Source organism: Triticum aestivum, chromosome 6B (assembly GCF_018294505.1).
Source record: "Triticum aestivum cultivar Chinese Spring chromosome 6B, IWGSC CS RefSeq v2.1, whole genome shotgun sequence".
NCBI classification, from domain to species: Eukaryota; Viridiplantae; Streptophyta; class Magnoliopsida; order Poales; family Poaceae; genus Triticum; species Triticum aestivum.
The window spans coordinates 71,227,887-71,240,885 of NC_057810.1; positions in this window are offsets into that span (position 1 = coordinate 71,227,887).

Below are 12,999 nucleotides of genomic sequence, written 5' to 3' on the forward strand. Positions count from 1 at the left end.
GGGCCACACGTCAGTGACACAGGACCTAATCCCGGTCAAACCCAGCGCTGACTGGGGTTTGACCAGGGGTGGGGCCCACTGTCAGTGTCACTAGGTGTTGACTAAGTGCGTCATTAGCCTGAATTAATCTGCCACGTCACCCTCGCCGGAGTTACGCCGGCGGCGACCAAAACGACGGCGGAGCATTTCGGAAAACGCTACGGGGCTCCATTTTGAGCGCGGTTTGTGGCTACGGCTTGCTGGCGTTCTTGCGCATCTAGTGGTAGCAGCGACAGCAGCTGGGATGGCCTGAGTCGACGGTGACGAGCACTTCCGCGGCGGCCGGAGTTCGGGCACCCGCGGGTTTGGCGTTGCGGTGCGCGGGAGGGGGAGCTGGTTGGTGTGTTGAGCTCCTGGGGGCTTTATGAGCACGATGAAGCACTCCCTCGTGGGCATGCGCGGCTATGGCCACGGCTGCGCCATGGCCGGCGGCGAGAAGCTCTCGGCCGCGACGGGCATCGGTGTTAGAGGAAGAAAACGGGCCAGGGAAGAGGGGGAAACAGCACAGGAGCTCACAGCGGGTGCAGCGGTGGCCTCGGCGAGCTCGGGGAGGCACCGGAGCTCGCGAATCCTCGAAAGTTCGCCGGCGGCCGAAGGTTGGGGGCGAGCTTGAGGGCGACGCTGCAGGGCTTCCGGAGGGCCGTGGATCGGTGGGGAGGAAGAGGGGGTCGGGGCGGAGCTTCCTGGGGCGTCGGTGAGGCGTGGGGTGGCCGGTAGCCACGGTGGCTCTCGTCGGTGGCGGCGGCTCCGTTCGGGTGAGGAGAACAGAGGAGGGGGAGAGTGTTCCGGGGAGAGGATGAGGACGCGGGAGAGTGAGGAAGAGAGGCAGGGAGGTGCGTGGCGTCTCCGGGCGTCGAGGAGGAAGCAGGAGGTGGCCAGGGGAAGCAGGAGGTGGCGCGCGCGGCGGCGTCGCGGTGTCTGTCCTCCTGGCAGGGAGGAAGACGACAGGGGGGGGTGGAGATGGGCTGGGCTGGCCAGGTGGGCCTGGTGGGCTGCAGAGGTAATTCCAGGTAAGGTTTCTCTCCTCTGTCTTTTATTTCTGTTTTTTTATTTTCTGTAGTTTGTTTTGATTTAGTTTTAGACACTAAATCATTTTAATAAATTCTGTAGGGTTTTATGTGGCTTGCTAAAATATATACAAAGCCACTCACAACTTCCAGAATTATTTGGAGTCATATTTAATATATATTAAATATAAATCCAAAGCAAAGAGTTATTGGATTAATTCAAATGGCCCAAAATAATTAACTCTGAGATACCAAAAATATTGTGTTGACTTTTACCTCTTTGCAATATTTTCAGAGACTAAGAGGAACATTTTCTTGGACTTCTTTGAGGAGATTTTAATGTTGATCATTTTTAGAAGGTTTCTGAGGCTTGAAAATTCCTCAATTCAAATTTCATTTGAATTAAAACATGATGCTCACATGAGGTCTAGCCTAGTGCATAACAGGACCAGGGATGTGACAACTCACCCCCACTAAACAAGAATCTCGTCTCGAGATTCAAGCGTAGGGTAGGATGAAGGGGAAACGCAAACTAGTACAATCTTCACGATCCAGGTTGCACTTCAAATGAACGTTGATTTGAACACCATCTTTGTCTTGTCGTCTTGCTCTGAGAACTCCAGCTAATCATGACAAGAAGAGGAAAGGAAAACTCTAGAAGGATCGGTCTTCTCGAAGGTCGAACAACTTAGGATTAACTCCCGGAATGTGACATAGCAACATCTCTCGAGCTGAGAGACGAAGCATACCTCTAGAGGGACGGAGTGGAGCACGTGACGAGGTTCACTAGGTAGACAGCAATTCCAGACTTAAGAAGATGGTAAACGATTGTCAACGTAGCAAGGAGTTGAGTTGCCATGATACCACAACAAGGCACCTTAGGTATGGTGACTCGTAGATATATCCCCTTAAGTGGCAAAAAGAATTACCTTTGATTCAGAGATCATTGAAACTCTTTAAACCAGCCTAAGGCAATTCTCGAGCGATCGTTTGGAGGGGGTCGGTAGAATGGCATACTCGGACTTGGATGATGTGGATTACCTTGTTGAAGACAACGTAATGGATGAATTTGCTTATCACCGGAAATGGAAGAGACCCATGGTAGAATGGCACATTGGCGGTGCAAACTGGGAACAAAATGCGAATGATGGGAATGATTCTGGTAACTGGGGAAGAACCCAACAATAGAGAGTGAATTCCCTGTTTGAAAAGGTCATAGCATTGCCGAGGAAACTGAGAGCAATCCAATTAGTACCGATGATAACACCTAGCGCTTGGGCGTGCTCTCAAGAACTTGAGCAATTCCATAATCATCAAGGTTTTACCAACATCCGTGTCAAGGGTCCGGTAACACAACTTACTACCATGATGAATGGTGATGGAGGATGCAGATGCAAAGGAAGATAACACCTCTCAGATTTTCATCTTAGCGAGGCCAAGGAAATAAAAATCTGGATGATCGACCGAGAGACATTTAGCACTCCGCTTCTAATGTTCTCCTTGATGTGCTAGTGTAACCCATTCATAGATATGGTTTGATATCTAGAACATCAAGTAAAAAGGTCGGACTTCGGGATCTCAGAAATCCATAGGGGCAACTAGGGAGTAAACCCTACGAAATCCCTATGGGGAGCTGGCCAACTTCCTCAATCAAGATATTATAATAACAGGTCTTCCGGCTGGGTGTGTTGGCCACGACATCCACTTTACCGGTTTCCGAGGGACCGATATTATAGTTCTTAGGGAAATGTTCCAACCATCATATCTGCCTGAGATTCAGATCTGGTTGGTGTCAGAATATTCCAGACCCATCGAGTCTAGGAAGAAAAATGAAAGTTTGCAACACAAATCGATGAGATGACGTTGCGGGATTCTCGGGAGATGAACTACAATAGCAAGCTCCAAAACATGAGCTGGTTCTGCTACAAACATGTGAACACGTTGTCCCAGACAAGCATGCCCGCATGGTAGTCTTACAATAAAACACTACCGAGTTCTGGTTGGGAACCATCAGCGAGGATATCGAAGTTCTTTCATAAGTCCGGATTAGCTCTTATGAAGATACTCCTTCTCCTTGAACAAATCAATCAGTGGCTTGGTGTGCTAGGGATACATATAGATTGAAGGTTGCAAGTCTTCAAACCACAGCATTCTTCGCACGTGTGCATGACTGATTTGGAATGATTCCAAAGAAAGCAACATTGACTTTCTCGAATCCACGGCGGCAACTTGCATCAGATGCACATGAATTAAAGGAAGTCACTACCTTCATCCAAACATATGCTTCATGAGCTAGCATGAACAAATGCTTTCAAAAGTTTCCAACACTAGCTTAATGTTCAACAAAATCATGGAGGAGATAAGGATGTTGTCAATGGGCTCAACAACAATTCATCTAGGTTTCCTTTTAAAAGGAATTCCATAGTTAAGTGAACACGGTGATAGCATTGGTCAGACCAAAGATGTAATGGTGTATGCTCGAGGGATCAACCACGAATAAGACAACATTACGAGCATCGTTGGTACTGATTTGATTTGACGGTAGCCCACACTCAAATCAAAGGATTGATAAGACAATAGGTCCAGCAACTGATCACAGGGACCAATCGATGAAGATATCATCTTTCCTCAACACACACTACACAAGAATATCCCTTTGGAACGAACTAAGTTAGGCAAGCTTTTATCTTCCAATTCTCCAAGTTGTTGTTTAGCTTATCCAACTAGCTCAGGGTATCCAACACGGATTCTTGGAGAAGGGGTGGTTTACAGGAATAAACCAACTTGATCACGAACTCAACATAGCGGTCAGGTGACAACCTGGTAATACTTCTGAGAAGATATTCAGAAAATCACGAACGACCGGTATGTTACTAAGCTCGAGAACAATCTTGCTTCTCAGGGCAAGACGATATGATCAATAGAGCAAGGATTTGAAATAATCCTAACTCATCGATCGAGGAGTGAACCAAGAGAATGGACTAGGTAGGACGATCAATCTTAGAATGATGATTCAATAACCAACACACTAAGAATGAAATTATTGTCCTGTAACTACCCAGCAACGAGGTTGCTAGGCGTATTGATTTCACACATCACAATTCATTTGTCGGTATTCCGGTTGCATCAACACGAAGACCGAGGAATGACTAATGATGGCAAGAAGTATCACTGTACCAAGAGTTCATAGGATGGTGTGCAATTCCTATAACAATCCTGATATAAAGATGGTAATACTCCAAGGTAGAACAGAGCAAAAGCTGGATTAGCAATTTGATCTGCGGAGCACAACTTCTTTGACCCAATCCTGGATATGGAAGAGGTACTGGAGTTTGTTTCTCCTAGTCATTCTGCGATAGAATGGCTTGACGGACCACAAGAGTAATAGGCATCGATAAACGAATGCATGCATACCCTTGACTATCAATTGATAGACGAGGATCAAAATACAACTAAAGAGAACAACTCAAAGGAACATATAATTTTCTGAGTTGTGGATGCATAGATTAGTATGTCGAGCGAGATCAACATTTCTTCCAGATAACCCATGCAGAGAGGTAGGACTGGCAGAGTCACGATTTATGAATGGAGATCTCCTCAAGAGTACTCTAATTGTGATCTTTGATCCAATAAACATCTGCCATAAGTACTTCATGGTATTTGGAAGAAGAAGATACCACGGACTTCAAGGACTATCGCAAAGGTTACTAATATCCTAAAGGAACTAACAATTACTATCAACATGAAGTAAGTAGGGTGAATCTCGGTTCAAAACCCAGAAATAGAATACCTACTACTAAGTAGCATCACGGGATGCTTTCAAAAATAATGGCCAGAATCATCACACTGGGGATACAAAAGCATTGCTAAATTGCTAGGTGACTTCCTAAACACCTAAGGTCATAATAATAGCTCCAACATCTACGCCGAGGTAACGAAGTACCTCAACCTACCGGTTAGTGTGCTTATTCCGACCAAAAGGGACATCGGAGACGGAAGGAAAGGATTTGCAAATGCATCAGACTGTTTAGAGACCTGGGATGACTCGGACAGCATAACGGTTGTAATTGCTCAAAAGATTTGAGACAACCACAAAAATGGTGGCATAACCACTCAGAAGCACAATATCAAGGTCTCGAGATCAACAATTAACATACAGAAGTAGTAGGAACTGAACTCAAGCTTAAATCGAACAATCTTATAAGTCTACTGATTAGTAACACGTGATCCTGATAGAAAGAAGAGAAAGCCTAGTTCTTAATCCCCGTAGAAGAGAAGATGATGACTCAGATCAGAAGGCCATGAGGTATAAGGAGTAAAAAGAGCCTTACGTTCCATCCCACAATCAATTCCCTTATATAACTAAAGAATTTCTAGACTCAACTTTGACCAGTTTGGCTTGGTAATCCTACAGGCAGTCAAGCTCTGATACCAACGCTGTCAGGACCCCGACTCAATGCCACATCGATCTAGCATGTAACACCTCATATCACTTTGCGGCCTCACGCACGGTATTCCCACGGGTGTCGCCTTACCTTAGCCCGGGACCGTTTGCGCCTTTTGGCACACGTATATGACAGTGTCGCTAGCATCCATATGATAAGGAGCACGGGCTGACATGGCTAGTCGTAAACCCAAAGTGGCACAGACTTACAGGGACAGGCATCCATGACCCAGCATCGAACGTGTCGGTCATCAGCGAGTGAATCCAGGCTGTAGCACTGGGCTAACAGGACTCCGGTGAACCGGGCTGTAGCAGGCTAATAGGACTCCGGTATTCATCGCGTGACATTTCCCCGAAGGGACAGACACAGGAACGAAGAAGGACACATGCCGGCCAGCCTAAGTGTTCCGGAGCAGTAGTAAGCTACCATGGCTCGGTGGAAACACTAGGAGACATTTCCCGGTAAGAGAGGCTACTAAAGATAAACAACTAGATGGTCAGATCCCACACATACCAAGCATTTCAATAACATACACACAATATGCTCGATATGTGCAAATACAACATGGCATCACAACATGACTCTACGACTCAAGTATTTTATTCGTTAGGCTCCGAGGAGCGAGATATTACAAACATGGGTCTCATGACCCAACAATCAGAGCATACAAATCAAAGCACAAGCGGAAGCTATCATGTCTGGGTACAGACATCTATAACTGAAAAAGGCTGAGAAGCCTGACTATCTACCAGATCCTGCCGGGGCACAAGATCGTAGCTGAGGTAACAAGCTAAACGTCGAAGTCCACGCGAAACTACTAGTGAGACCGAAGTCTCTCTGCAAAAACATAAAATAGGCAAACGTGAGTACAAATGTACCCAGCAAGACTTACATCAGAACTAACTACATATGCATCATTATCAACAAAGGGGATGGTGGGGTTTAACTGCAGCAAGCCAGCTTTGACTCGGTGGCTATCCTGAACTACGACTGCAATGTAACTCTTTTGAGGTGGCGCACACGAGTCCACATATTCACCATATCAATACACCACTATGGATCCGCTCCCGTCTCCCTACGAGAATGCCATCCATAGCACTCACGCTTATCTTGCGTATTTTAGGGTATCCACTTTCACTTGTCTATGAACTGATATAAGCAACCCAGAAGTCCTTTACCGTGGACACGGCTATTCGAATAGATGATGTTAACCCTGCAGGGGTGTACTTCTTCATACATGTTTCCACCACTTAGCGTCTGCACACGACATGTGCTCGGCAGACTTCAAGCGAAAGCCGACGTGGGTGTAGACCACAACCTACCTAAACACTCAAGTCTCTAGTCCAGGTTTATCGCCTATTCGGGTTCCATCCATGAGGAGATCCGGCCGGAGTTTCGCTCACAGCCCCAAACGATGTGAACAGGGTTCCGTGACACCAAACGGGCGCCCGGTTTACCCGGCCACGTGCCTACCGCATCACAGCCCACCCCTACGGTCAGCACTGTCCACGGCCTCCAGCATACTACAAACACCAGAAACTACTTGCAACTCCTGGACAGAGGACAAGGGTGAATAAGAAGTCGAGCGGGGTCATATTTCAGGGCCCAATGTATGGTAGTAGCTGAATCATGGATCACAAACACAGAACTCAGTTCCTGAGGACGGCTGCAATGAGACAACCCACCATGTACTCCTACATGGCCTCTCACCGCTACCTTTACCAAATCGTGTTCACACACTTAGCTCACACACAGTAGGACATGTTCACACGCCTCTGATTCATCCCCGATGAATCAGACCTGGCTCAACTCTAAGCAGTAGCAGGCATGACAAACAAACATGAATGAGTAGGCACAACAGGGCTCAAACAACTCCTACTCATACTAGTGGGTTTCATCTATTTACTGTGGAATGACAGGTCATGCAAAGGATAAAGGGGTTCAGCTACCGCAACAAGTAACAAATGAATCGTTGTTGTCCTAATGCAGTAAAAGAGAGCAGGAGCGAGAGAGTGGGATTGTATCGGAATGAACAAGGGGGTTTTGCTTGCCTGGCACTTCTGAAGATAACATTGAGTCTTCATCAGTGTCAATGATCACAACGTCGGAACATCGTCTACCTGGAGGGAACAGATACCGGCAACAAAGAAGAAATACAATCAATGCAATGCACAATATGATGCATGCTCATGACATGGCAATATGAATGTGTTTTGAGCTAATGCAACTAGCAACAGATTAAATGAAGTTGGTTTCAATACAAGATTCAAATTCAAACTCCATATGTGGATATTTAAATGCCATTAGTATGATTTGTGCTAAACAGCAGATATAAGTTGTTCTAACATGCATGAAAATGGTACAGATGGATTCCTTGAATTTTTCTGATAATTTTTCATATATAAATTATTTAATTTGGAGTTACGGTTAATTTTCTATGATTTATTGAAGTTTATACAATTTTCTGGAATTTCCTGAATAATATAAATCCAGAAATGAATTATGGCGTCAGCACCACGTCACGGTGACGTCAGCAGGGTCAACTGAGCTGGCTCGGGTCAAACCTGACGTGTGGGGGCCACACGTCAGTGACACAGGACCTAATCCCGGTCAAACCCAGCGCTGACTGGGGTTTGACCAGGGGTGGGGCCCACTGTCAGTGTCACTAGGTGTTGACTAAGTGCGTCATTAGCCTGAATTAATCTGCCACGTCACCCTCGCCGGAGTTACGCCGGCGGCGACCCAAACGACGGCGGAGCGTTTCCGAAAACGCTACGGGGCTCCATTTTGAGCGCGGTTTGTGGCTACGGCTTGCTGGCGTTCTTGCGCATCTAGTGGTAGCAGCGACAGCAGCTGGGATGGCCTGAGTCGACGGCGACGAGCACTTCCACGGCGGCCGGAGTTCGGGCACCCGCGGGTTTGGCGTTGCGGTGCGCGGGAGGGGGAGCTGGTTGGTGTGTTGAGCTCCTGGGGGCTTTATGAGCACGATGAAGCACTCCGTCGTGGGCATGCACGGCTATGGCCACGGCTGCGCCATGGCCGGCGGCGAGAAGCTCTCGGCCGCGACGGGCATCGGTGTTAGAGGAAGAAAACGGGCCAGGGAAGAGGGGGAAACAGCACAGGAGCTCACAGCGGGTGCAGCGGTGGCCTCGGCGAGCTCGGGGAGGCACCGGAGCTCGCGAATCCTCGAAAGTTCGCCGGTGGCCAAAGGTTGGGGGCGAGCTTGAGGGCGACACTTCAGGGCTTCCGGAGGGCCGTGGATCGGTGGGGAGGAAGAGGGGGTCGGGGCGGAGCTTCCTGGGGCGTCGGTGAGGCGTGGGGTGGCCGGTAGCCACGGTGGCTCTCGTCGGTGGCGGCGGCTCCGTTCGGGTTAGGAGAACAGAGGAGGGGGAGAGTGTTACGGGGAGAGGATGAGGACGCGGGAGAGTGAGGAAGAGAGGCAGGGAGGTGCGTGGCGTCTCCGGGCGTCGAGGAGGAAGCAGGAGGTGGCCAGGGGAAGCAGGAGGTGGCGCGCGCGGCGGCGTCGCGGTGTCTGTCCTCCTGGCAGGGAGGAAGTCGACAGGGGGGGGGGGTGGAGATGGGCTGGGCTGGCCAGGTGGGCCTGGTGGGCTGCAGAGGTAAGTCCAGGTAAGGTTTCTCTCCTCTGTCTTTTATTTATGTTTTTTTATTTTCTGTAGTTTGTTTTGATTTAGTTTTAGACACTAAATCATTTTAATAAATTCTGTAGGGTTTTATGTGGCTTGCTAAAATATATACAAAGCCACTCAAAACTTCCAGAATTATTTGGAGTCATATTTAATATATATTAAATATAAATCCAAAGCAAAGAGTTATTGGATTAATTCAAATGGCCCAAAATAATTAACTCTGAGATACCAAAAATATTGTGTTGAGTTTTACCTCTTTGCAATATTTTCAGAGACTAAGAGGAACATTTTCCTGGACTTCTTTGAGGAGATTTTAATGTTGATCATTTTTAGAAGGTTTCTGAGGCTTGAAAATTCCTCAATTCAAATTTCATTTGAATTAAAACATGATGCTCACATGAGGTCTAGCCTAGTGCATAACAGGACCAGGGATGTGACAATTATTCGGACACCAATCAGATCTGAATCTCAGGCAGATATGATGGTTGGAACATTTCCCAAGAACTATAATAATGGTCTCTCTGTAACCGATAAAGTGGATGTCGTGGCTAACACACCCAGCCGGAAGACCTATTATTATAGTATCTTGATTGAGGAAGTTGGCCACCTCCCCATAAGGATTTCGCAGGATTTACCACCGTAGTTATTCCTTATGGATTCTTGTGCTCCCGAAGTCCGACCTTTTACTTGATGTTCTAGATACCAGACCATTTATATGAATGGGTTACACTAGCACATCAAGGAGAACATTAGAAGCGGAGTGCTAAATGTCTCTCGGTCGATCATCCAGATTTTATTCCCTTGGCCACGCTAAGGTGAAATATAAGAAGGTGTTATCTTCCTTTGCATCGGCACCTTCCACCGGTATTCATCATGGTAGTAAGTTGTGTTGCCAGAATCCTTGACACGGATATTGGTAAAACCTTGATGGTTATGGAAATGCTCAAGTTCTTGAGAGCACGCACAAGCGTTAGGTGTTACAATCGGCACTAACTAGGTTTGCTCTCAACTTCCTCGGTTATGCTATAACTTCTCAAACAGTGGATTCACTCTCTATTGTTGGGTTCTTCCCCAGTTACCAGAATCATTCCCAGCATTTGCATTTTGTTCCCAGCTTGCACCGCCAATGTGCCATTCTACCATGGGTCTCTTCCATTTCCGGTGGTAAGCACATTCATCCATTACGTTGTCTTCAACAAGGTAATCCACATCATCCAAGTCCGAGTATGCCATTCTACCGAACCCCTCTAAATGATCGATTATGATTTGCCTTAAGTTGGTATAAAGAGTTTCAGTGATCTTTGAATCAAAGGTAATTCTTTTTGCCACTTAAGGGGATATTTCTACGAGTCACCTTCCCTAAGGTGCATCGCTGTGGCATCATGGAAACTCAACTCCTCGCTACGTTGACAACCGTTCACCACCCTTTTAAGCGTGGAATTGTTGTCAACCTAGTGAACCCTCGTCATCTGTCTCACTCCATTCCTTCAGATCTATGCTTCGTGTCTCAGCTCGAGAGATGTGTCAATGTCTCATCCCATGAGTTGATCCTGAGTTGTTCGATCCTCGAGAAGATCGATCCTTCTAGAGTTTTCCTTTCCTCTTCTTGTCATGATTAGCTGAAGTTCTCAGAGGAAGACGTCGAGACAATGATGGTGAACAAATCAACGTTCTTTTGAAGTGCACCCTGGATTGTGAAGATTTCATTAGTTGCGTTTTCCCCTTCGTCTTACCCTACACTTGAATCTCGGGTCGAGATTCTTGTTTAGTGGGGGTGAGTTGTCACATCCCTAGCTTCTGGTGCTGCCTAGTGTTTGCATCATGTTTAAATTTTTGAAACTTGAACTGAGGAATTTGGAAGCCTCAAAACCCTAAATAAAAGAAGGGCAAAAACCCTAAAATCTCATTCATTGTTCCAAAATGCTCTTCTTAAATGTTTGATAATTTTGGCAAAGGGTTCTGGTCCCAACCAAAATAGTGAACATTTTTAAGGACTTAATCTTGGGACTTTGAATTTAAATCATTAGCTATTTGAATTTTAATTATATTCATATAATTAGAATATAATTTCAAATACCCCTGAAATATTTTATGAGCTTTTGGAAAAGTCCATCTAGAAAAATAAAAATATTCAGAGGAGTTTTTGGCATTGTTTGAATTATTTTAAATTCAAAACAGTGGCAAAATAAATTTAAAAAATAAAACAAACAAAAAATAAAACAGAGCACTCACCTGTAACTTACCTGGCATTCTAGCCCACCTGGCGGCCCATCTGAGCTGGCCGGCCCAGCCCACCTCCTCCTCTCTGTCGTCTTCCTCCCCCTCGCCCCGAAGCTGCTCGGTGGCGAGCGCCGACGCCGCCCCGGCCACCTCCTGCTTGCCGCTTCGCCCTGGCCTCTTCGGGTGACGCCACGCAGCCCCCTCGCTCCTCTCTCTCACTCTCTCCCGACCCCTTCTCCCTTCTCTGCTCTCCCCCCTCTCGCGCCCGAGCGCGCTCATCGCCGCCGCTCGCTGCTGCCGTGACCACAGCCACTGCCTCGCCATGCCGTTGCGCCCAGAGGCTCCGCCTCGACCCCCTCGTCCTCTCCACCAAGCCACGAGGTCCCGGATGCGCTGCAATGCCGCCACCGTCGCCTTCTCCACCACCAGCCGCCGAGGATCTTCACTGTGGATTCGCCCCCGACAAGACATCCTCGAGCCCACTAACCCTCCCAACGGACTCGCGGTGAGCCCCGTCGTGTTTCCCCTCTCTCCATTCGCTCGCCCCCATGCTGTACCCGCCGTCTCACCACAACTGGAGCTCGCTGCCGCCGGCCATGTTGCCGTCACGGCCATGGCTTGTTTCGGTCGCGTCCAAGCACGGCTTTGAGCTCGTGGGGCTCACAGGAAGGCCATGCGCAGCTCAGCTTGTCCAAAACCCCACCAGGGCCTCGCGCCCATTACCACCCGAACTCCGGCGCCGCCGCGAGCTCCGTTCCGGCGAGCCCCGGTGTTCCCGCAGCCTCCCACCTACCCCATCAGATGCGGGAGAGCCCGGGCTACGCCCCGGTGCCCTCAGCCGCCGCCTCCATCGCCTTTAGCGCAAGTCCGGCGCGTTGCCGCCGCCATTTTGGTCGCCGACGTTCAACTCCGGTGGCTGGTGACGTGGCGATGTCATTAAACGCTAATGACGCACTAACCAACCCCCTAGGCCATTGACTAATGGGCCCACGCCCTAATCAACACAAATTACATCTTCTGTTTAATTTAACTAACCCCGGTGGGCCCACGCGTCAGTGTTGACTACGCTGACGTGGCCGTTGACTTGGTCCCACCTGTCAGTGAGCTAAGCAGCCCTGTGACACTAACGTGTGGCCCCCACACGTCAGGTTTGACCTGGACCCGCCCTGTTGACCTGATGACGTCAGGGTGATGTCATGCTGACGCAGTAAATGTTTTCTGGAGTTTTAAATAAATCAGAAATGATTTATTTATTTCAGAAAATATCCAAAACTTCAAAAATCATAGAAATTCAACCGTAACTCCAAATTAAATAAATTATATATGAAAAATTATCAGAAAAATTCAAGGAATCCATCTGTACCATTTTCATGCATGTTTGAACAATGTTTGTCCTCTGTTTTGGACAAAACAAATAAAGGGCATTTAAATAATCATATATGGAGTTGGAATTTGAATCATGTACTCAAACCAACTTCATTTAAATCATAGCTAGGTGCATTAGCCCAAAACACATTCATATTGCCATGTCATAGCATGCATCATATTGTGCATTGCATTGATCGTGTTTCTTCTGTGTTTGCCGGTGTTGTTCCCCCTCGGTAGACGTTGTTCCAACGTTGTGATCGTTGACACTGATGA